Below are 26,084 nucleotides of genomic sequence, written 5' to 3'. Positions count from 1 at the left end.
TTTATATAACACAATCATATCTCAGATACAGAGATTAGGAACATATATGATCCCTAATATCTGTTTTTTATCTGCAGGAATTCCCAGTGTTCGGGAAATTTAGTTCCAAACGCTTGGTGCGGGCTTCGGGGGTCGCCCCTCCCCCTTGTTAAGTCACTCCATGCTCCCTTAATGCAAGTCAATGGGCGGAGGTGTGATGAAGATCACACCCACTCCAATAAACTTCCATGGAGGGGGATGGGGTGTGACATCACGACGTGGCTGGGTGATCCCCGAAGCCGGCACCCAGCGTTTGAACCTAATATTTTAATCCTGCCCTCCTTCCCACAAAAAAAAAATAAAAAGATATATATCCTTTAAAATGTATGAATAAATTAATAATGTTTCAAAATGACTGAGATAAAACGTTCTGGCCCTAGAGTGTTACATATATTAGCATCTTTAGCATGTATCAGGAACATGTTATCATAGTTGTGTCTTTTTTACAGGTGACTGATGCCCGGTGAGAAGGTGAGCCTGACATATAACCCCGTCAGCAGCAATAAAGGAACCACGGGACAGGTAATTAATATTTATATTAATTACTGATAACAATCAGGCTAGATGTAAAACCTAGACCTGCAGAGATGTCACAGTCTCTACCTTATACATGAAGATATATGTGTTTTTTCTAAGTATATCGTCTATGGATAGCTTTTTATATAACACAATTATATCTCAGGTACAGAGATTAGGAACATTTATTATCCCTAATATCTGTTTTATAACTGCAGGAATCCCTTTTTCAATATGTAAAAGAATAGACTAGAATGACCGCAGAGTTTACAAGTTTACTTTAGTCCGTGGGCTGACTGACGGCAGATTTAAGTCTGAAAGGGGTACTCCACTCCCTAGAGTTTGGGAAATTTTGTTCCAAACGCTTGGTGCGGGCTTCGGGGGTCGCCCCCCCCTCGTTATGTCACTCCATGCCCCCTTAATGCAAGTCAATGGGTAGAGGTGTGATGAAGATCACACCCACTCCCATAAACTGCCATGGAGGGGGATGGGGTGTGACGTCACGAGGGGGCTGGGTGATCCCCGAAGCCGGCACCAAGCATTTGAATCCAATATTTTAATCCTGCCCTCCTTCCTACAAAAATAGAAATAAGATATATATATCCCTTAAAATGTATCAATAAATAAATAATATTTCAAAATGACTGAGATAAATAGTTCTGGCCTTAGAGTGTTACATATATTAGCATCTGTATCATGTATCAGGAACATGTTATCATAGTTGTGGCTTTTTTACAGGTGACTGATGCCGAGTGAGAAGGTATACCTGACATATACCCCCGTCAGCTGCAATAAAGGAACCACGTGACAGGTAATTAATATTTATATTTATTACTGATAACAATCAGGCTAGATGTAAAATCTAGACCTGCAGAGATGTCACAGTCTCTACCTTTTACATGAAGATATAAGTGTTGTTTATAAGTATATTGTCTATGGATAGCTTTTTATATAACACAATCATATCTCAGATACAGAGATTAGGAACATATATGATCCCTAATATCTATTTTTTATCTGCAGGAATCCCCAGTGTTCGGGAAATTTAGTTCCAAACGCTTGGTGCGGGCTTCGGGGGTCGCCCCTCCCCCTTGTTAAGTCACTCCATGCTCCCTTAATGCAAGTCAATGGGCGGAGGTGTGATGAAGATCACACCCACTCCAATAAACTTCCATGGAGGGGGATGGGGTGTGACATCACGACGGGGCTGGGTGATCCCCGAAGCCGGCACCCAGCGTTTGAACCTAATATTTTAATCCTGCCCTCCTTCCCACAAAAATAAAAAATAAGATATATATCCTTTAAAATGTATGAATAAATTAATAATGTTTCAAAATGACTGAGATAAAAAGTTCTGGCCCTAGAGTGTTACATATATTAGCATCTTTAGCATGTATCAGGAACATGTTATCATAGTTGTGTCTTTTTTACAGGTGACTGATGCCCAGTGAGAAGGTATACCCGACACATACCCCCGTCAGCTGCAATAAAGGAACCACGAGACAGGTAATTAATATTTATATTAATTACTGATAATAATCAGGCTAGATGTAAAATCTAGACCTGCAGAGATGTCACAGTCTCTACCTTTTACATGAAGATATATGTATTGTTTATAAGTATATCGTCTATGGATAGCTTTTTATATAACACAATCATATCTCAGATACAGAGATTAGGAACATATATGATCCCTAATATCTGTTTTTTATCTGCAGGAATCCCCAGCGTTCGGGAAATTTAGTTCCATACGCTTTGTGCGGGCTTCGGAGGTCGCCCCCCCCCCCTTGTTATGTCACTCCATGCCCCCTTAATGCAAGTCAATGGGAGGAGGTATGATGAAGATCACACCCACTCCCATATACTTCCATGGAGGGGGATGGGGTGTGACGTCACGAGGGGGCTGGGTGATCCCCGAAGCCCCCACGCACCATTTAAACCTAATATTTTGATCCTGCCCTCCTCCCCATAAAAATAAAATATATATCCCTTAAAATGTATGAATAAATAAATAATATTTCAAAATGACTGAGATAAATAGTTCTGGCCCTAGAGTGCTTTATATATTAGCATCTGTAGCATGTATCAGGAACATGTTATCATAGTTGTGTCTTTTTTACAGGTGACTGATGCCCGGTGAGAAGGTGAGCCTGACATATAACCCCGTCAGCTGCAATAAAGGAACAACGAGACAGGTATTTAATATTTATATTAATTACTGATAACAATCAGGCTAGATGTAAAACCTAGACCTGCAGAGATGTCACAGTCTACCTTATACATGAAGATATATGTGTTTTTTCTAAGTATATCGTCTATGGATAGCTTTTTATATAACACAATTATATCTCAGGTACAGAGATTAGGAACATTTATTATCCCTAATATCTGTTTTTTTTTACTGCAGGAATCCCTTTTTCAATGTGTAAAAGAATAGACTAGAATGACCGCAGAGTTTACAAGTTTACTTTAGTCCGTGGGCTGACTGACGGCAGATTTAAGTCTGAAAGGGGTACTCCACTCCCCAGAGTTCGGGAAATTTTGTTCCAAACGCTTGGTGCGGGCTTCGGGGGTCGCCCACCCCACGTTATGTCACTCCATGCCCCCTTAATGCAAGTCAATGGGTGGAGGTGTGATGAAGATCACACCCACTCCCATAAACTTCCATGGAGGGGGATGGGGTGTGACGTCACGAGGGGGCTGGGTGATCCCCGAAGCAGGCACCCAGCGTTTAAACCTAATATTTTAATCCTGCCCTCCTTCCCACAAAAATAAAAATAAGATATATATCCCTTAAAATGTATGACTAAATAAATAATATTTCAAAATGACTGAGGTAAATAGTTCTGGCCCTAGATTGTTACATATTTTAGCATCTGTAGCATGTATCAGGAACATGTTATCATAGTTGTGTCTTTTTTACAGGTGACTGATGCCGAGTGAGAAGGTATACCTGACATATACCCCCGTCAGCTGCATTAAAGGAACCACGAGATAGGTAATTAATATTTATATTAATTACTGATAACAATCAGGCTAGACGTAAAATCTAGACCTGCAGAGATGTCACAGTCTCTACCTTTTACATGAAGATATATGTGTTTTTATAAGTATATCGTCTATGGATAGCATTTTATATAACACAATCATATCTCAGGTACAGAGATTAGTAACATTTATCATCCCTTATATCTGTTTTTTAACCGCAGGAATCCCTTTTTCAAAATGTAAAAGAATAGACTAGAATGACCGCAGAGTTTACAAGTTTACTTTAGTTTGTGGGCTGACTGACGGCAGATTTAAGACTGAAAGGGGTACTCCACTCCCTAGAGTTCGGGAAATTTAGCTCCAAACGCTTGGTGCGGGCTTCGGGGGTCGCCCCCCCCTCGTTATGTCACTCCATGCCCCTTAATGCAAGTCAATGGGTGGAGGTGTGATGAAGATCACACCCACTCCCATAAACTTCCATGTAGGCGGATGGGGTGTGACGTCACGAGGGGGCTGGGTGATCCCCGAAGCCGTCACCCAGTATTTAAACCTAATATTTTAATCCCACCCTTCTTCCCATAAAAATAAGATATATATCCCTTAAAATGCATGAATAAATAAAAAATATTTCCAATTGACTGAGATAAATAGTTCTGGCCCTAGAGTGTTATATATATTAGCATCTGTAGCATGTATCAGGAACATGTTATCATTCAATATGTAAAAGAATAAACTAGAATGACCGCAGAGTTTACAAGTTTACTTGAGTTTGTGGGCTGACTGACGGCAGATTTAAGACTGAAAGGGGTACTCCACTCCCCAGGGTTCGGGAAATTTAGCTCCAAACGCTTGGTGCGGGCTTCGGGGGTTGCCCCCCCCTCGTTATGTCACTCCATGCCCCCTTAATGCAAGTCAATGGGTGGAGGTGTGATGAAGATCACACCCACTCCCATAAACTTCCATGGAGGGGAATGGGGTGTGACGTCACGAGGGGGCTGGGTGATCCCCGAAGCCGTCACCCAGTAGTTAAACCTAATATTTTAATCCCACCCTCCTTACCATAAAAATAAGATATATATCCCTTAAAATGCACGAATAAATAAAAAATATTTCCAATTGACTGAGATAAATAGTTCTGGCCCTAGAGTGTTATTTATATTAGCATCTGTAGCATGTATCAGGAACATGTTATCATAGTTGTGTCTTTTTTACAGGTGACTGATGCCCGGTGAGAAGGTGAGCCTGACATATAACCCCGTCAGCTGCAATAAAGGAACCACGAGACAGGTAATTAATATTTATATTAATTACTGATAACAATCAGGCTAGATGTAAAATCTAGACCTGCAGAGATGTCACAGTCTCTACTTTATACATGAAGATATATGTGTTTTTTATAAGTATATCGTCTATGGATAGCTTTTTATATAACACAATTATATCTCAGGTACAGAGATTAGGAACATTTATTATCCCTAATATCTGTTTTTTAGCTGCAGGAATCCCTTTTTCAATATGTAAAAGAATAGACTAGAATGACCGTAGAGTTTACAAGTTTACTTTAGTTCGTGGGCTGACTGACAGCAGATTTAAGTCTGAAAGGGGTACTCAACTCCCCAGAGTTCAGGAAATTTTGTTCCAAACGCTTGGTGCGGGCTCCGGGGATCGCCCCTCCCCCTCGTTATGTCACTCCATGCCCCCTTAATGCAAGTCAATGGGTGGAGGTGTGATGAAGATCACACCTTCTCCCATAAACTTCCATGGAGGGGGATGGGGTGTGACGTCACGAGGGGGCTGGGTGATCCCCGAAGCCGGCACCAAGCGTTGGAACCCAATTTTTTAATCCTGCCCTCCTTCCCACAAAAATAAAAATAAGATATATATCCCTTACAATGTATCAATAAATTAATAATATTTCAAAATGACTGAGATAAATAGTTCTGGCCTTAGAGTGTTACATATATTAGGATCTGTTGCATGTATCAGGAACATGTTATCATAGTTGTGTCTTTTTTACAGGTGAATGATGCCCAGTGAGAAGGTATACCTGACACATACCCCCGTCAGCTGCAATAAAGGAACCACAAGACAGGTAATTAATATTTATATTAATTACTGATAACAATCAGGCTAGAAGTAAAATCTAGACCTGCAGAGATGTCACAGTCTCTACCTTTTACATGAAGATATATGTGTTGTTTATAAGTATATCGTCTATGAATAGCTTTTTATATAACACAATCATATCTCAGATACAGAGATTAGGAACATATATGATCCCTAATATCTGTTTTTTATCTGCAGGAATCCCCAGCGTTTCGGAAATTTAGTTCCATACGCTTTGTGCGGGCTTCGGAGGTCGCCCCCCCCCCCCCTTGTTTATTCACTCCATGCCCCCTTAATGCAAGTCAATGGGAGGAGGTATGATGAAGATCACACCCACTCCCATATACTTCCATGGAGGGGGATGGGGTGTGACGTCACAAGGGGGCTGGGTGATCCCCGAAGCCGCCACGCACCATTTAAACCTAATATTTTGATCCTGCCCTCCTCCCCATAAAAATAAAATATATATCCCTTAAAATGTATGAATAAATAAATAATATTTCAAAATGACTGAGATAAATAGTTCTGGCCCTAGATTGTTTTATATATTAGCATCTGTAGCATGTATCAGGAACATGTTATCATAGTTGTGTCTTTTTTACAGGTGACTGATGCCCGGTGAGAAGGTGAGTCTGACATATAACCCCATCAGCTGCAATAAAGGAACCACGAGACAGGTATTTAATATTTATATTAATTACTGATAACAATCAGGCTAGATGTACAATCTAGACCTGCAGAGATGTCACAGTCTCTATCTTATACATGAAGATATATGTGTTTTTTATAAGTATATCGTCTATGGATAGCTTTTTATATAACACAATTATATCTCAGGTACAGAGATTAGGAACATTTATTATCCCTAATATCTGTTTTTTATCTGCAGGAATCCCCAGCGTTCAGGAAATTTAGTTCCAAACGCTTGGTGCGGGCTTCGGGGGTCGCTCCTCCCCCTCGTTATGCCACTCCATGCCCCCTTAATGCAAGTCAATGGGCGGAGGTGTGATGAAGATCACACCCACTCCAATAAGCTTCCAAGGATGGGGATGGGGTGTGACATCACGACGGGGCTGGGTGATCCCCGAAGCCGACACCCAGCGTTTAAACCTAATATTTTAATCCTGCCCTCCTTCCCACAAAAATAAAAATAAGATATATATCCCTTAAAATGTTTGAATAAATTAATAATATTTTAAAATGACTGAGGTAAATAGTTCTGGCCCTAGAGTGTTACATATATTAGCGTCTGTAGCATGTATCAGGAACATGTTATCATAGTTGTGTCTTTTTTACAGGTGACTGATGCCCAGTGAGAAGTTATACCTGACATATACCCCCGTCAGCTGCAATAAAGGAACCACGAGACAGGTAATTAATATTTATATTAATTACTGATAACAATCAGGCTAGATGTAAAATCTAGACCTGCAGAGATGTCACAGTCTCTACCTTTTACATGAACATATATGTGTTGTTTATAAGTATATCGTCTATGGATAGCTTTTTATATAACACAATCATATCTCAGATACAGAGATTAGGAACATATATGATCCCTCATATCTGTTTTTTATCTACAGGAATCCCCAGCGTTCGGGAAATTTTGTTCCAAACGCTTGGTGCGGGCTTCGGGGGTCGCCCCTCCCCCTCGTTATGTCACTCCATGCCCCCTCAATGCAAGTCAATGGGCGGAGGTGTGATGAAGATCACACCCACTCCCATAAACTTCCATGGAGGGGGATGGGGTGTGACATCACAAGGGGGCTGGGTGATCCCCGAAGCAGGCACCCAGCGTTTAAACCTAATATTTTAATCCTGCCCTCCTTCCCACAAAAATAAAAATAAGATATATATCCCTTAAAATGTATGAATAAATAAATAATATTTCAAAATGACTGAGGTAAATAGTTCTGGCCCTTGATTGTTACATATTTTAGCATCTGTAGCATGTATCAGGAACATGTTATCATAGTTGTGTCTTTTTTACAGGTGACTGATGCCGAGTGAGAAGGTATACCTGACATATACCCCCGTCAGCTGCATTAAAGGAACCACGAGATAGGTAATTAATATTTATATTAATTACTGATAACAATCAGGCTAGAAGTAAAATCTAGACCTGCAGAGATGTCACAGTCTCTACCCTTTACATGAAGATATATGTGTTTTTATAAGTATATCGTCTATGGATAGCATTTTATATAACACAATTATATCTCAGGTACAGAGATTAGTAACATTTATCATCCCTTATATCTGTTTTTTAACCGCAGGAATCCCTTTTTCAAAATGTAAAAGAATAGACTAGAATGACCGCAGAGTTTACAAGTTTACTTTAGTTTGTGGGCTGACTGACGGCAGATTTAAGACTGAAAGGGGTACTCCACTCCCTAGAGTTCGGGAAATTTAGCTCCAAACGCTTGGTGCGGGCTTCAGGGGTCGCCCCCCCCTCGTTATGTCACTCCATGCCCCCTTAATGCAAGTCAATGGGTGGAGGTGTGATGAAGATCACACCCACTCCCATAAACTTCCATGGAGGCGGATGGGGTGTGACGCCACGAGGGGGCTGGGTGATCCCCGAAGCCGTCACCCAGTATTTAAACCTAATATTTTAATCCCACCCTTCTTCCCATAAAAATAAGATATATATCCCTTAAAATGCATGAATAAATAAAAAATATTTCCAATTGACTGAGATAAATAGTTCTGGGCCTAGAGTGTTATATATATTAGCATCTGTAGCATGTATCAGGAACATGTTATCATTCAATATGTAAAAGAATAAACTAGAATGACCGCAGAGTTTACCAGTTTACTTGAGTTTGTGGGCTGACTGACGGCAGATTTAAGACTGAAAGGGGTACTCCACTCCCCAGAGTTCGGGAAATTTAGCTCCAAACGCTTGGTGCGGGCTTCGGGGGTCGCCCCCCCTCGTTATGTCACTCCATGCCCCCTTAATGCAAGTCAATGGGTGGAGGTGTGATGAAGATCACACCCACTCCCATAAACTTCCATGGAGGGGAATGGGGTGTGACGTCACGAGGGGGCTGGGTGATCCCTGAAGCCGTCACCCAGTAGTTAAACCTAATATTTTAATCCCACCCTCCTTCCCATAAAAATAAGATATATATCCCTTAAAATGCACGAATAAATAAAAAATATTTCCAATTGACTGACATAAATAGTTCTGGCCCTAGAGTGTTATTTATATTAGCATCTGTAGCATGTATCAGGAACATGTTATCATAGTTGTGTCTTTTTTACAGGTGACTGATGCCCGGTGAGAAGGTGAGACTGACATATAACCCCGTCAGCTGCAATAAAGGAACCACGAGACAGGTAATTAATATTTATATTAATTACTGATAACAATCAGGCTAGATGTAAAATCTAGACCTGCAGAGATGTCACAGTCTCTACTTTATACATGAAGATATATGTGTTTTTTATAAGTATATCGTCTATGGATAGCTTTTTATATAATACAATTATATCTCAGGTACAGAGATTAGGAACATTTATTATCCCTAATATCTGTTTTTTAACTGCAGGAATCCCTTTTTCAATGTGTAAAAGAATAGACTAGAATGACCGCAGAGTTTACAAGTTTACTTTAGTCCGTGGGCTGACTGACGGCAGATTTAAGTCTGAAAGGGGTACTCCACTCCCCAGAGTTCGGGAAATTTTGTTCCAAACGCTTGGTGCGGGCTTCGGGGGTTGCCCACCCCACGTTATGTCACTCCATGCCCCCTTAATGCAAGTCAATGGGTGGAGGTGTGATGAAGATCACACCCACTCCCATAAAATTCCATGGAGGGGGATGGGGTGTGACGTCACGAGGGGGCTGGGTGATCCCCGAAGCCGGCACCAATCGTTTGAACCCAATATTTTAATCCTGCCCTCCTTCCCACAAAAATAGAAATAAGATATATATCCCATATGGGGTGTTTTCTGAATCAGAAGAAATTGGGCTTCAAATTTTGGGGGGTATTTTCTGCTATTACCCTTTTTAAAAATAAAATTTTTTTAGGAAAACAAGCATTTTAGGTAAAAAATTTTATTTATTTTTTTTACATTTGCAAAAGTCGTGAAACACCTGTGTGGTATTAAGGTTCACTTTATCCCATGTTACATTCCCCGAGGGGTCTAGTTTCCAAAATGGTATGCCATGTGGTTTTCTTTTTTTGCTGTTCTGGCACCATAAGGGCTTCCTAAATGCAACATACCCCCCAAAAACCATTTCAGAAAAACGTACTCTCCAAAATCCCCTTGTCGCTCCTTCGCTTCTGAGCCCTCTACTGCGCCCGCCGAACACTTTACATAGACATATGAGGTATGTCCTTACTCGAGAGAAATTGGGCTACAAAAACAAGTAAAAAATTTGTCCTTTTACCCCTTGTAAAAATTCAAAAATTGGGTCTACAAGAACATGTGAGTGTAAAAAATGAAGATTGTGAATTTTCTCCTTCACTTTGCTGCTATTCCTGTGAAACACCTAAAGGGTTAAAACACTTACTGAATGTCATTTTGAATACTTTGGGGTTGTAGTTTTTATAATGGGGTCATTTATGGGGTATTTCTAATATGAAGACTCTTCAAATCCACTTCAAACCTGAACTGGTCCCTGAAAAATGCTGAGTTTGAAAATTTTGTGAAAAATCGGAAAATTGCTGCTGACCGTTGAAGCCCTCTGGTGTCTTCCAAAAGTAAAAACACATCAATTTTATGATGCAAACATAAAGTAGACATATTGTTTATGTGAACCAAAAAAAATGTATTCGTAATATCCATTTTCCTTACAAGCAGAAAGCTTCAAAGTTAGAAAAATGCAAAATTTTAAAATTTTTCATCAAATTTACGGATTTTTTACCAAGAAAGGATGCAAGTGTCGACAAAAATTTACTACTATGTTTAAGTAGAATATGTCACGAAAAAACGATCTCGGAATCAGAATGATAACTAAAAGCATCCCAGAGTTATTAATGTTTAAAGTGACAGTGGTCAGATGTGCAAAAAACGCTCCGGTCCTTAAGGCCAAAATGGGCTCCGTCCTGAAGGGGTTAATAAATAATAATATTTCAAAATGACTGAGATAAATAGTTCTGGCCCTAGAGTGTTACATATATTAGCATCTGTAGCACGTATAAGGAACATGTTATCATAGTTGTGTCTTTTTTACAGGTGACTGATGCCCAGTGAGAAGGTATACCTGACACATACCCCCCTCAGCTGCAATAAAGGAACCACGAGACAGGTAATTAATATTTATAATAATTATAGTTTTTGATGGGACTTTTTGATCGCTTTTTATCAATGCTTTTATGGTATATGAAGTGACCAAAAATGCACAATTTTGGACTTTGGTATTTTTTACTTGTACTTGTGTGCAGTTTAGCTAACCTTAAATTTTAATGTGGTGGCCCAGTACAGAATGTGCCATTCCGTACCCATGTCAGTCCTATCAGGCGGACTCAGTCCATGTCCCCTGGCCCCACACTCATCAGGACTATTTTATCACCTATAGTGAGGGAGGCCCTAGGCCTAGTACTGCAGCCACGCATCAACTATAAGTTAACACCTGCAGGTGAAAGTCAAAACCTGGCGGTAAGTACAAATACAGGGAAGAAGTCTAGTCAAGATAGTCAAGTGTCATTTACTTTCCTGGCGGTAAGTACAAATACAGGGAAGAAGTCTAGTCAAGATAGTCAAGTGTCATTTACCAAAGTCAAGGTGGGTTGCACAAGTCAGTCCAAGTCCACTACAAGTCCCAGCAAGCTCATAAGCTTCCTAAAATTCACTGTGCATCTCCTTGGGCTTAAACTAAGCTGTACAGACTTTATCACTTTGTCTGCCTCAGTAAAAAGCCGTTGTTTCGTAACCTTGCATCGGAGTGATTATTTGCCCTGCACCTGGCCCAGGAATCATCGGCCATACCTCGGGTGGTGTATAGGATAACTACGCCCTGGCATCACGAACACAAAGGCTTAATACCATCTGCCCTAAGAGTTAACAACATCTGCCCTTCCCTACCAGACACCACATTAATAGTTCGGACTACCAGGGTGTATATATGTAGAGTTCGGACTATTTTGTGTTAGTGTAGTGTCGTGCATTGTGTTTTTACTATACATACATGGTCGGGTTTACAACAGGTTTCTCACTACAAGTTTGAGCCATGGCAGATTTACCAAAGCTCAAACTCAGAGCAGGAAACTAACTGCAAACCCATCCATGTGCTCTAGCTGTTGCATAACTACAACTCCCAGCATGCATGGAAAGTCAAAAGGCATGCTGAGAGTTGTAGTTTTGCTACCTCGCTACTGGTGGCCAAGGGTGATTGGTGCTGTGTCGGACAGCACCTGTTACACTTTTTTTTTCGGGACACCAGAGACCCGATTGGCCCGGACAGACCATATGGAAGGTCACAGTACAGAGACCACTGTACAATGGTCTCCAAGCTGTGGCCCTTCAAACGTTGGAAAACTTCAACTCCCAGCATGCCCAGAAAATCAACCCATATTTCGTGCTTTGAGTTTGAAAGGGGGAGGCTCTCTGTACCAAATTTTTGGCAGCAGATTTCCGCTGATGTATGTCCACCTCAAACCCTATTTTATAATGCAGATCTGTCACAAATATGCAGCAAAACTGCATGCATTACTTGCGGATTCTGTTTCAGATTCACTTTGGATCTCTCATCCTATACACAGAAAATGGTGAAATCAGTCACAAATCCACAATGTAATGAGCGGCTGTTCTGACTCATTTGGATTTAACTAAGGTTCATTATTTTCCTGTAGGACACATCATGGCGGCAGCAGCTACATCATAAGAATTTATCATTTTTCTTATGCTGTCTCCCCCAGGTTCCTGGTTGCAAATACAGCCCTGTGTATCAGAAATGTGACAGACCCTATTAACCCCTTCATGACCCAGCCCATTTTCACCTTCAGGACCTGGGCATTTTTTGAAAATCTGACCACTGTCACTTTAAACATTAATAACTTTGGAATGCTTTCACTTATCATTCTGATTCCGAGATTGTTTTTTCGTGACATATTCTACTTTATATTATTGGTAAAATTTCACTGATATTTGCATCCTTTCTTGGTAAAAAATCTAAGAACTTCATGAAAATTTTGAAAATTTAGCATTTTTCTAACTTTGAAAGTCTCTGCTTGAAAGGAAAATGGATATTCCAAATAAATTACATATTGATTCACATATACAATATGTCTACTTTGTGTTTGCATAAAAAAAATTGACAAGTTTTTACTTTTGGAAGACACCAGAGGGCTTCAAAGTTCTGCAGCAATTTTCCAATTTTTCTCAAGATTTTCAAAATCGTAATTTTTCAGGGCCCAGTTCAGGTTGGAAGTGGATTTTAAGGGTATTTATATTAGAAATTCCCCATAAATGACCCCATTATAAAAACTGCACCCCCCAATGTATTCAAAATGACATTCAGTAAGTGTTTTAACCCTTTAGGTGTTTCACAGGAATAGCAGCAAAGTGAAGGAGAAAATTCTATATCTTCATTTTTTACACTCGCATGTTCTTGTAGACCCAATTTTTGAATTTTTACAAGGGGTAAAAGGAGAGAAATCACCCTAAAATTTGTAACCCAATTTCTCTTGAGTAAGGAAATACCTCATATGCGTATGTAAAGTGTTCGGCGGGCGCAGTAGAGGGCTCAGAAGGGAAGGAGCGACAATGGGATTTTGGAGAGTGAGTTTTTCTGAAAGGGTTTTTGGGGGGCATGTCCCATTTAGGAAGCCCCTATGGTGCCAGAACAGTGGAAACCCCCAACATGTGACCCCATTTTGGAAACTATACCCCTCATGGAATTTAATAAGGGGTGCAGTGAGCATTTACACCCCACTGGCGTTTGACAGATATTTGAAACAGTGGACTGTGCAAATTAAACATTTTATTTTTAATTTTCACAGACCACTGTTCCAAAAATCAGTCATACACCAGTGGGGTGTAAATGCTCACTGCACCCCTTATTACATTCCGTGAGGGGTTTAGTTTCCAAAATGGGGTCACATATGGATATTTATTGTTTTGCGTTTGTCAGAACTGCTGTAACAATCAGCCACCCCTGTGAAAATCGCCTCAAATGTACATGGTGCACTCTCCCTTCTGGGCCTTGTTGTGCGCCCCCAGAGCACTTTGCGCCCACTTATGGGGTATCTCCGTACTTGGGAGAAATTGCATTACAAATTTAGAGGGTCTTTTTTCCCTTTTACCTCTTGTGAAAATGAAAAGTATAGGGCAACACCAGCATGTCAGTGTAAAAAATTTATTTTTTTACACTAACATGCTGGTGTAGACCCCAACTTCACCTTTTCATAAGGGGTTAAAGAAGAAAAGGCCCCCCAAAATTTGTAAGGCAATTTCTCCCGAGTACGGCGATACCCCATATGTGTCCCAAAACTGTTGCCCTGAAATACGACAGGGCTCCAAAGTGTGAGAGCGCCATGCGCATTTGAGGCCTGAATTAGGGATTTGCATAGGGGTATTCTACGCCAGTGATTCCCAAACAGGGTGCCTCCAGCTGTTGCAAAACTCCCAGCATGCCTGGACAGTCAATGGCTGTCCAGCAATACTGGGAGTTATTATTTTGCAACAGCTGGAGGCTCCGTTTTGGAAACAGTAGCGTACCAGACGTTTTTCATTTTTTTGGGGAGGGGGGGCTGTGTAGGGATATGTGTATATGTAGTGTTTTTTACTTTTTATTTTAGGTTAGTGTTAGTGTAGTGTAGTGTTTTTAGGGTACAGTCACATGGGCAGAGGTTCATAGCAAGTTTGCCGCTGGGAGTTTGAGCTGCTGCGCAAAATTTGCGCCATCTCAAACTTGCAGCACTCACTGTAAACCTCCGCCCATGTGAGTGTACCCTGTACATTCACATTGGGGGGAGGGGGCAAACATCCAGCTGTTGCAAACTCCGAGCATGCCCTTTTGCTGTCCGTGCATGCTGGGAGTTGTAGTTTTGCAACAGCTGGAGGCACACTGGTTTGGAAACACTAAGTTAAGTAATAAACTTTCAAGTGTTTTGCAACCAAACTTAGTGTTTCCAAACCAGTGTGCCTCCAGCTGTTGCAAAACTTTAACTCCCAGCATGCATGGTCTGTCAGTGCATGCTGTGAGTTATAGTTTTGCAACAATTGCAACAGCTGGAGGCACTGAGATAGGAAACAGACAATGTTTCCCAACTAGTGTGCCTCCAGGCATGCTGGAAGTTGTAGTTCGGCAATACTGTATCTGAAGGATCAGATGTTGCCGAACTACAACTTCCTGCATGCTTGGGCAGTCTGGGCATGCTGGGAGTTGTAGTTTTGCAACATCTGGAGGTCCACAGTTTGGAGACCACTGTATAATGGTCTCCAATCTGTGCTCTTTCAGATGTTAGAGAACTACAACTCCCAGCATGCCTGGACAGACTGAGCATGCTGGGAGTTGTAGTTTTGCAACATCTGGAAGAGCACAGATTGGAGACCATTATACAGTGGTCTCCAAACTGTGGACCTCCAGATGTTGCAAAACTACAACTCCCAGCATGCCCAGAAAGCCAAAGGCTGTCTGGGCATGCTGGGAGTTGCAGTTTTGAAACTCCCAGAGGCAGCAGTGAGATCGCTTTACGGCGATCTCACTGCTGCCAATGAAGATGCCGCACTGCTGCTGGAAACTCACCTCCGGGACGCAGCGCCGCCGGGACCGCCTGGAGGACGCCGCTCTCACCTGGACCGCTCGGAACACCGCATGGCCGGGTAAGTGACGCCGGCGGACGGGTAAGGGACACTTAGCAGAGCGGTGTGTGTCCCGATCCCCGTGATCGGGACTCACACACCGCGCTGCTAAGTATTCTGATAGCGAAACGCTGCTATCAGCTAGTCAGATTTGACTAGCTGATAGCGGAGATCGCTGGGGGGGGGGGGGTGGGGGATGAAACTCCCCGTGGTCGCATGGTAAGATGGCTGGCTATCAGTGATAGCCACCATCTTACCGGGCGCTGCGGGATGCTGCAAGTAGCGGCAAAAATGTTCATGACGTACCTGTATGTCATGGGTCGGGAACACCTTGCCACCCATGACGTACAGGTATGTCATAGGTCGGGAAGGGGTTAAACCCTTCCCAATTCATTGCTTTTCATTTCTTTTCTTTTTTTTCTTCTTCCTCTTCGCCTTCTAAGATAATTTTTATTTTTCACATAATGGGGATTTTTTTTTATATATTGCACAACCTTCTTTAATATTTTGCCTGGTAAAATGTTAGATATCACAAAGGAAGCCTGACAGGCCCCATTAAAAATAACACTATAAAATCATATAGTGGCCTTACCGGCTTTCTTTGATAACCTTCCCTTATGACATCACACATGTGACATCATCAAGTGTTTGGAGCTATCTCTACCAGCCACTAGTACAGTTCAGGCATTAGCGATCAGAGGGAGCGCAGACAAAGAGCAGAAGATGAGGAAGAGGATAAGATGACACAGGAGAGGTAAATAAATCCTAAATATTGATCACAATACATCTAGAGTTCTAGACTTGCAAATGATGTCTAGATCTATTACATATGAGGTGTCAAAATAATAATGTAAATTGTATTAAATCTAATTATTTAACTATACACTTTGCTGATGTTCACAAATGACCAAGTATATACTGTCTATTCAATTCTATTACACAAAGGGGGAGATTTATCAAAACCAGTGGAGACAAAGGGGAAGATTCATCAAAACCTGTGCAGAGGAAAAGTTGCTGAGTTGCCCATAGCAACCAATCAGATCACTTCTTTTATTATGTAGAGGCCTTTTTAAAAATGAAAGAAGAAATCTGGTTGGTTGCTATGGGCAACTCAGCAACTTTTCCTCTAGACAGGTTTTAATAAATCTCCCCCATAACGTTGACCCGTTGCCCATAGCAACCAATCAGATCAGCTTTTATCATTTTCAACAAGACCTCTGAAAAATAAGTTATTTGGTTGCTATGGGCAACTAGTCAATTTTTTCTCTGCACTGGTTTTGATAAGTCTCCCCTATATGTATAGTTTTCGGTAAATAGAAAGGGAAGCACCTAACTGTCTAAAACACACCTATATGTTCAGTGTATGTGACCTACTAATGGGGGTGACAGGGAAGTGATATAAGAGATCTGTAACCTTTAACATGACCTCCTGTTATAACGTTAAAAAAAATTAGGTTGAAATAATGTATATTTAACTATTATAATGCTGGATTTCATGTTTGACTTTTAATACTGAATCATAAAAAGAAATGCATACATTGAATTTTCCTTAACAGGATTGTCCCACAAAGCAAATTTGGTAAAATCAGATGTGTGCCCCACACATATAATCAAAGGGGTACAAATGTAAAAAAAACAAAAAAAAGGGGGGGAGGGGTTTATAAATGTGCTGTTTTTAAGGAAAATAACTTATATCCCTGGGTTTGATCACCGAGTTTCCTCTCTGAGCTCTAACCCAGTGGTATCCAAACTGCAGTCCTCCAGATGTTGCAAAACTTCAACTCCCAGCATGCCCAGACAGCCATTGGTTGCAGCCAACTGACGATAGCTGCAACCAATAGTTGTTCAGGCATGTCCAGGCATGATAGGAGTTGTAGTTTTGCAACATCTAGAGCAGTGGTCTTCAACTTGAGGACCTCCAGATGTTGCAAAACTACAACTCCCAGCATGCCCGGACAGCCAACAGCAGTTGGCTGCCCGGGCATGCTGGGAGTTGTAGTTTTGCAACATCTGGAGAACCACAGGTTGAATACCACTGATCTAGAGGGTCGCAGTTTGGACACCACTGCTCTAACCCTAATGTTGCCAGGCAACAGAGCACACACTTTCCCACAATCCTCCTTGCTTATAAGCACAGTGGAGACAAACTGCCATTAACTTCAGGAGACTGCAGCTGAACTGAGCTTGTGTTACCCCGCCATAATGGGTCATAACCAAGGGCAACAGTTATCAAAACAATGTGAGTACATGGAGGATTAGTAATCTTACATCTCTCAAATAATATTGTAATCCTGGTGCATTTAAATATGTAAAATTTCACATAATGCATTAACCTGTTAAGGACCAAGGGCATACAGGTACGCCTTTACTCCCTGGTACTTAAGGACCAAGGGCGTACCTGTACGCACGTGAGAATTTTGGTCCCAGACGCCGGGCGGGGACCGGACCGGGGTGACTGCTGATATCGATCAGCAGGCACCCCGCAAAAATGTCCAGGGGGGTCATCAGACCACCCATGTGGGCGATCGGTGCAAATCGCAAGTGAATTCACACTTGCCATTTGCGCGATTCGGGGTCATTACGGGTTTATGGTGACCCGGAAAATAAGGGGGATCGCGGTTGTCCAAGACACCCACGATCCCCCTGAAGGGATAGGAGTGAGGTGGCAGGGGTGCCACCCCTCCTATCCCTGCTATTGGGCATCTAGAGGCGACGTCCAATAACAGATCGGGGGCGGGGGGGGGGTTAACTTTCATTTTCCCTGTTCTGCCCACCCACAATAGGCGGGGCAGGACAGGGAAACGAAGGGGACCGGCGCCGAAGATCCATTTACCCTGCGGGCGACGATCGCAGGCGGCATGTCGTACGGCTGGCTCCCTGGATCCGACGGAAGCCGGTAAGTTGCTTACATCTAGAGGGCTACATTTTGAGACCACAACACAGTGCTGGAATTTGTAGTTTTGCAACATCTGGAGGTCCACAGTTTGGAAATCACTGTGCAGTGGTGTCTAAACTGTAGACCTCCAGATGTTGCAAAACTGCAAATCCCAGCTCGCCCAAACAACTGTCCCAGCATGCTAGGAGTTGTAGTTGCGTACCTCCAGCTGTTGCATAACTACATCTCCCAGCATGCATGGTCTGTCAGTATATGCTGGGAGTTGTAGTTTTGAAACAGCTGGAGGTTTGCCCCCCCCCCCCCCCATGTGAATGTACAGGGTACATTCACACGGACGGGTTTACATTAAATTTCCTGCTTCAAGTATGAGCTGCGGCAAATTTTTCGCCGCAGCACAAACTCCTAGCGGTAAGCTTACTGTAACACGCCAGTGTGAATGTACCCTAAAAACACTACACTACACTAACACATAAAAAAGGGTAAAACACTACATATACACCCCCTTACTCTGTCCCCCCAATAAAAATGAAAAACGTATTGTACAGCAGTGTTCCCATAACGGAGCCTCCAGCTGTTGCAAAACAACAACTCCCAGCATTTCGGACAGCCACTGACTGTCCAGGCATGCTGGGAGTTTAGCAACAGCTGGAGGCACCCTGTTTGGGAATAACTGGCGTAGAAAACACCTATGTCCACCCCTATGCAATCCCTAATTTAGTCCTCAAATGCGCATGGCGCTCTCTCACTTTGGAGCCCTGTCGTATTTCAAGGAAACAGTTTAGTGCCACATATGGGGTATATCTATACTCGGGAGAAATTACACTACAAATTTTGGGGGGCTTTTTCTCCTTTTACCCCGTATGAAAAGGAAATGTTTACACTAACATGCTGGTGTTGCCCTTTACTTTTTATTTTCACAAGAGGTAAAAGGAAAAAAAGACCCCCAAAATCTGTAACGCAATTTCTCCTGAGTACAGAAATACCCCATATGTGGGGCGTAAAATGCTCTGCGGGCGCATAACAAGGCTCAGGAGTGAGAGCGCACTATGTACATTTGAGGCCTAAATGGGTGATTTGCACAGAGGAGGCTGATTTTACAGCGGTTCTGACATAAACGCAAAAAATAAATACCCACATGTGACCCCATTTTGGAAACTACACCCCTCACGGAATGTAACAAGTGGTATAGTGAGCCTTAACACCCCACAGGTGTTTGACGAATTTTCATTAAAGGTGGATGGGAAAATAAAAAAAATAAAAAATTTCACTAAAATGTTGGTGTTAGCCTAAATTTTTCAGTTTCACAAGGGAAAATAGGAAGAAAAAAAATGTGTAACCCCATTTCTTCTGAGTATATAAATACCCCATATGTGGATGTAAAGTGCCCTGTGGGTGAACTACAATGCTCAGAAGAGAAGGAGCGCCATTGGGATTTTGAAGAGAAAATTTGTCCGGAATTGAAGGCCATGTGTGTTTACAAAGCACCCATAGTGCCAGAAGAATGGACCCCTCCCACATGTGACCCCATTTTGGAAAAACTCCACCCCTCACGTAATGTAATAAGGTACAGTGAGCATATATGCCCCACAGGTGTCTGACAGTTTTCTGGAACAGTGGTCCATGAAAATGAAAAATGTAATTTTGCATTTGCCCAGCCCACTGTTCCAAAGATCTGTCAAACGCCAGTGGAGTGTAAATACTCACTGCACCCCTTATTAAATTCTGTGAGGGGTGTAGTTTCCAAAATGGGGTCACATGTGGTCGGGTCCACTGTTCTGGCACCACGGGGGGCTTTGTAAACGCACATGGCCCCTGACTTCCATTCCAAAAAAATTCCCTTTCCAAAAGCTCAATGGCGCTTCTCCTCTTCTGAGCATTGTAGTGCGCCAGCAGAGCACTTGACGTCCACACATGGGGTATTTCCATACTCAGAAGAAATGGGGTTACACATTTTGGGGGTAATTTTCTCCTATTACCCCATGTAAAAATGTAAAATTTGGGGAAAAAACAGCATTTTAGTGAAAACAATTTTTTTTCTCATTTACACATCCAACTTTAACAAAAAGTCGAGAAATACCTGTGAAGTGTTAAGGCTCACTGTACCCCTTGTTACGTTCTTAGAGGGGTATAGTTTTCAAAATAGTATGCCATGTGTTTTTTTTTTTTTTGCTGTTTTGGCACCATAGGGGCTTCCTAAATGCGACATGCCCCCCAAAAACCATCAGCAAAATTTGCTTTCAAAAAGCCAAATGTGACTCCTTCGCTCCTGAGCATTGTAGTTCGCCCGGAGAGCATTTTACGTCCTAACATGGGGTGTTTGCATACTCAGAAGAGATGGGTAACAAATTTTGGGGGGCATTTTCTCCAATTACCCTTTATAAAAATGGTACATTTGGAGAAAAAAACTGCACTTTAGTGAAAAAAAATGTTTTTTCATTTAAACATCCGACTTTAATGAAAAGTCATCAAACACCTGTGGGGTGTTATGGCTCATTGGACCCCTTGTTACGTGCCTTAAGGGGTGTAGTTTCCAAAATGGTATGCCATGTGGGGTTTTTTCTGCTGTTCTGGCACCATAGGGGCTTCCTAAATGTGACATGCCCCAAAAAACCATTTCAGAAAAACTCACTCCCCAAAATCCTCCTTCCCTTCTGAGCCCTCTACAGCGCCCGCCGAACACTTGACATACACATATGAGGTATTTCCTTACTCGAAAAAATTGGGTTACAAATTTTGAGAGGATTTGTCTCCTTTTACCTCTTGTAAAAATTCAAAAACTGGGTCTACAAGAACATGCGAGTGTATAAAATGAAGATTCAGAATTTTCTTCTTTATTTTGCTGTTGTTCCTGTGAAACACCTAAAGGTTTAACATGCTTACTGAATGTCATTTTGAATACTTTGAGGGGTGCAGTTTTTATAATGGGGTCAGTTGTGGGGTATTTCTTATAGGAAGGCCCTTCAAATGCACTGCAAACCTGAACTGGTCCATGAAAAATTCCGATTTTGAAAATTTTGTGAAAAATTGGAAAATTGCTGCTGAACTTAGAAGCCCTCTGATGTCTTCCAAAAGTTAAAACATGTCAACTTTATGATGCAAACATAAAGTAGACATATTGTATATGTGAATCAAAATATAATTTATTTGGAATGTCTATTTTCCTTACAAGCAGAGAGCTTCAAATTTTGGAATATTTCACCAAGAAATGATGCAAGTATCAACAAAATTTTACCACTAACATAAAGTAGAATATGTCACAGAAAAACAATATCGGAATTAGAACGAAAGGTAAAACCATCCCAGAGTTATTAATGCTTAAAGTGACAGTGGTCAGACCTGCAAAATACGTTCTGGTCCTACAGTGAAAATTGGCCTGGTCCTTAAGGGGTTAATATAGACCTTTGTTTTTTTTTTTCTTTAATACAGTGTTACTGTTATTACCATTTAATACTTCATTAAAAACTAAGCATTTTCCCAATATACTTCCTTAAAAAAATTTATTGCTAAAGAGGTGAAATAAATGTTTAAAAACATGGCCACAAGGGGTCTCTGTCTTTTAAAATTTTGATAACAACCCCTGGTATCTAGGGCTCTTTGGTCCTGACAAGAAAGGGACTGAAATTCTGAAGGGAGGGGGAATGGGGGTGTGGTTCTATCTCTCCTCTGTTCAATCAGTGCAGTGTATCATTGCAGCTTTCAACTGTGTGAGGAGAACACCTGTGAGATCCAGACAGCTTGCAGCCTCTTCAGGAGAAGCATTTACATGTACAGTGACAAGCAATACAAGGTCCTAAACTAGTATATAGAGCATGTATGGCTGCATTATAGTTATATAGAGCATGCATTTAGACAGAAACCTGTACAAGTGTAAAAATGTTTGTGCAGACCTCATGACAGGGGAAGGGGAGGGGTTCATTATACTACAGGGGAAACACCCCCAGCCTATGAGAGGAAATCATAAAAACTCATTACAGGAATATATAGATCAAAAGGTATTTTACATATTAACACATGCATTTTTTATGCATACAAGTCTTAGGGCACATTACTACACTGATTTAAGCATTTATTTTTATTTACTAATGACAGTAACGCTTTAACCCCTTAAGGACATATGCCATAAATGTACAGTGCTGCCAAGCGCATCTTAGCGCACAGAGCTGTACAATTATGGGGCAGTGTCCTGGCATATTGCTAAGGAGGGTCCTGAGACCCCCCCCCCCCCCACCCCTTGTTGTAGATCGCTGTGAATTGCCAGTCATTTCTGGTCTCTGGTGACCCGATGACATGGAAAATAAGGGACCAAGACAGCACCAATCACCCCTAAGCAGCAAGAGTGAGGTGGCACTGGTGCCACTTGACGATCGCTGTGATTGGTTAGCCAGGACAGGCCGAACATTCACTGCTCCTGCTGGTTGGAACCCGTCTTGCCGGAGGACAGAGTGTGTGCACGTTGGGAACTGATAGGGGTACCTGTGGCGACAACATGGTCGGCAGCGGCAACATCATGATCAGCCTCAGCGGCGGTAACATGATCAGCGGCAGGATCCTGGCTGGCGGTGGCAGCAGCAGGAGGTGAGGCCTTTGTGCCTCCTGCTGTTGCATAAGTGCAACTCCCAACATAAAAAAGGAAGCGCACACAAACATGAGATGAGGAAGAGGAAAAAATGACACAGAAGAGGTAAAAATCCTAAATATTGATCAGAATAAATCTGAGTTCTAGACTTGCAAATGATGACTAGATATATTAAATATAATGTCAAAATATTAATATAAATGTTTCCTATCTAAATATTTAACTATACATTTTGCTGATGTTTACAGGTGATCAAGTATATACTGTCTATTCAATTCTATTACACAAAGAGTTGGGGTGGAAGTATTATATATTGATATTGTACATTCATATTGGTAGTGTTGCATACATGTAAAGGCAAAAACACTTACCGTATATACTCGAGTATAAGCCGAGTTTTTCAGCACGATTTTTCGTGCTGAAAACACCCCCCTCGGCTTATACTCGAGTGAACTCCCCCACTCGCAGTGGTCTTCAACCTGCGGACTTCCAGAGGTTACAAAACTACATCTCCCAGCAAGCCCGGGCAGCCATCGGCTGTCCGGGCTTGCTGGGAGTTGTAGTTTTGAAACCTCCGGAGGTCCGCAGGTTGAAGACCACTGCGGCCTTCAACATCATCCAGCCCCCTCTCACCCCCTTTAGTTCTGAGTACTCACCTCCGCTCGGCGCTGGTCCGGTCTTGCAGGACTGTCCGGTGAGGAGGTGGTCCGGTGGGATAGTGTTTCCGGGCTGCTATCTTCACCGGGGAGGCCTCTTCTAAGCGCTTCGGGCCCGGCCTCAGAATAGTCACGTTGCCGTGACAACGACGCAGAGGTGCGTTCATTGCCAACGTACTTCTGCGTCATTGTCAAGGCAACGCCTCTATTCCGGGCCGGAAGCGCGGAGAAGAGGCGCCCCCGGTGAAGATAGCAGCCCGGACCACCTCCTCTCCGGACAGTCCTGCAGGACCGGACCAGCGCCGAGCGGAGGTGAGTACTCAGAACTAAAGGGGGTGAGAGGGGGCTGGATGATGTTGAAGGCCGCAGTGGTCTTCAACCTGCGGACCTCCGGAGGTTTCAAAACTACAACTCCCAGCAAGCCCGGACAGCCGATGGCTGCCCGGGCTTGCTGGGAGTTGTAGTTTTGAAACCTCTGGAGGTCCGCAGGTTGAAGACCACTGAGGGCGAATGATGAGAAGAGGATGGTGAAGGGGGGTGGGGATGATGAAGGGGGGGTGTGGGATCATTACAAGGGGATGATGAAGGGGGGATGTGTGGGGATGTGTGGGATGATAAGGGGATGATGAAGGGGGGATGTGCGGGATGATAAGGGGATGATGAAGGGGGGATGTGTGGGATGATAAGGGGATGATGAAGGGGGGATGTGTAGGATGATAAGGGGATGATGAAGGGGGGATGTGTGGGATGATGACAAGGGGATGATGAAGGGGGGATGTGTGGGATGATAAGGGGATGATGAAGGGGGGATGTGTGGGATGATGACAAGGGGATGATGATGAGGATGTTAATGACGGGTCTGGATGATGACAGGGGGGGATGAGGTATTTCCCACCCTAGGCTTATACTCGAGTCAATAACTTTTCCTGGGATTTTGGGTTGAAATTAGGGGTCTCGGCTTATACTCGGGTCGGCTTATACTCGAGTATATACGGTAAATGTCTAAATATGATTATTGTATGTGACATACTAACAGGGGTTATAGGAAATTAATATGAGAGATCTTTGAACTTTTAACAGGACATTTCCAACAGAGACACACACCTCCTCTTATAACATAAAACAAGAATTTATGTTTATATTATCTATTAGGTTTAGCCATTATAATGGTTTCAAAATCAGGCTAGATGCAAAATCTAGACCTGCAGAGATGTCACAGTCTCTACCTTTTACATGAAGATATATGTGTTGTTTATAAGTATACCGTCTATGGATAGCTTTTTATATAACACAATCATATCTCAGATACAGAGATTAGGAACATATATGATCCCTAATATCTATTATTTATCTGCAGGAGTCCCCAGCATTCGGGAAATTTAGTTCCAAACGCTTGGTGCGGACTTCGGGGGTCTCCCCCCTTGTTATGTCACTCCATGCCCCCTTAATGCAAGTCAATGGGAGGAGGTGTGATGAAGATCACACCCACTCCCATAAACTTCCATGGAGGGGGATGGAGTGTGACGTCATGAGGGGGCTGGGTGATCCCCGAAGCCGGCACCCAGCATTTAAACCTAATATTTTAATCCTGCCCTCCTTCCCACAAAAATAAAAATAAGATATATATCCCTTAAAATGTATGAATAAATAAATAATATTTCAAAATGACTGAGATAAATAGTTCTGGCCCTAGAGTGTTATATATATTAGCGTCTGTAGCATGTATCAGGAACATGTTATCATAGTTGTGTCTTTTTAACAGGTGACTGATGTCGTGTAAGAAGGTATACCTGACACATACCCCCGTCAGCTGCAATAAAGGAACCACGAGACAGGTAATTAATATTTATATTAATTACTGATAACAATCAGGATAGATGTAAAATCTAGATCTGCAGAGATGTCACAGTCTTTACCTTATACATGAAGATATATGTGTTTTTTTTATAAGTATATCGTCTATGGATAGCTTTTTATATAACACAATCATATCACAGGTACAGAGATTAGGAACATTTAGCATCCCTAATAACAGTTTTTTAACTGCAGGAATCCCTTTTTCAAAATGTAAAAGAATAGACTAGAATGACCGCACAGTTTACAAGTTTACTTTAGTCCGTGGTCTGACTGACGGCAAATTTAAGACTGAAAGGGGTACTCCACTCCCCAGAGTTCGGGAAATTTAGTTCCAAACGCTTGGTGCAGGCTTCGGGGGTGGCCCCTCCCCCCCCTCGTTATTTCACTCCATACCCCCTTAATGCAAGCCAATGGGTGGAGGTGTGATGAAGATCACACCCACTCTCATAAATTTCCATGGAGGGGGATGGGGTGTGACGTCACGAGGGGGTGAGTGATTCCCAAAGCCACCACCCAGCGTTTGAACCTAATATTTTAATCCTGCCCCCCTTCCCACAAAAATAAAAAGATATATATCCCTTAAAATGTATGAATAAATTAATAATATTTCAAAATGACTGAGATAAATATTTCTGGCCCTAGAGTGTTACATATATTAGCGTTTGTAGAATGTATCTGGAACATGTTATCATAGTTG

At 42.2% G+C, this 26,084-nt stretch overlaps 1 protein-coding gene across 1 annotated transcript in view; it reads right to left on the bottom strand.

Annotated features, from left to right (window-relative positions):
- Positions 1–22,926, bottom strand: part of CRB1 (crumbs cell polarity complex component 1) — a 211,066-nt gene extending 188,140 nt beyond the window's left edge. Inside the window, exon 1 of the mRNA XM_056523446.1 lies at positions 22,772–22,926. The gene's annotated coding sequence lies outside the window, so the exon portion shown is untranslated. The remainder of the gene's footprint in view (positions 1–22,771) is intronic.
- Between the last annotated feature and the right edge of the window lie 3,158 nt (positions 22,927–26,084).

This window comes from Hyla sarda, chromosome 6 (assembly GCF_029499605.1).
Source record: "Hyla sarda isolate aHylSar1 chromosome 6, aHylSar1.hap1, whole genome shotgun sequence".
NCBI lineage: Eukaryota > Metazoa > Chordata > Amphibia > Anura > Hylidae > Hyla > Hyla sarda.
Note: the sequence above shows the minus strand (reverse complement) of the source record. Positions and strands in the feature narration are given on the sequence as shown.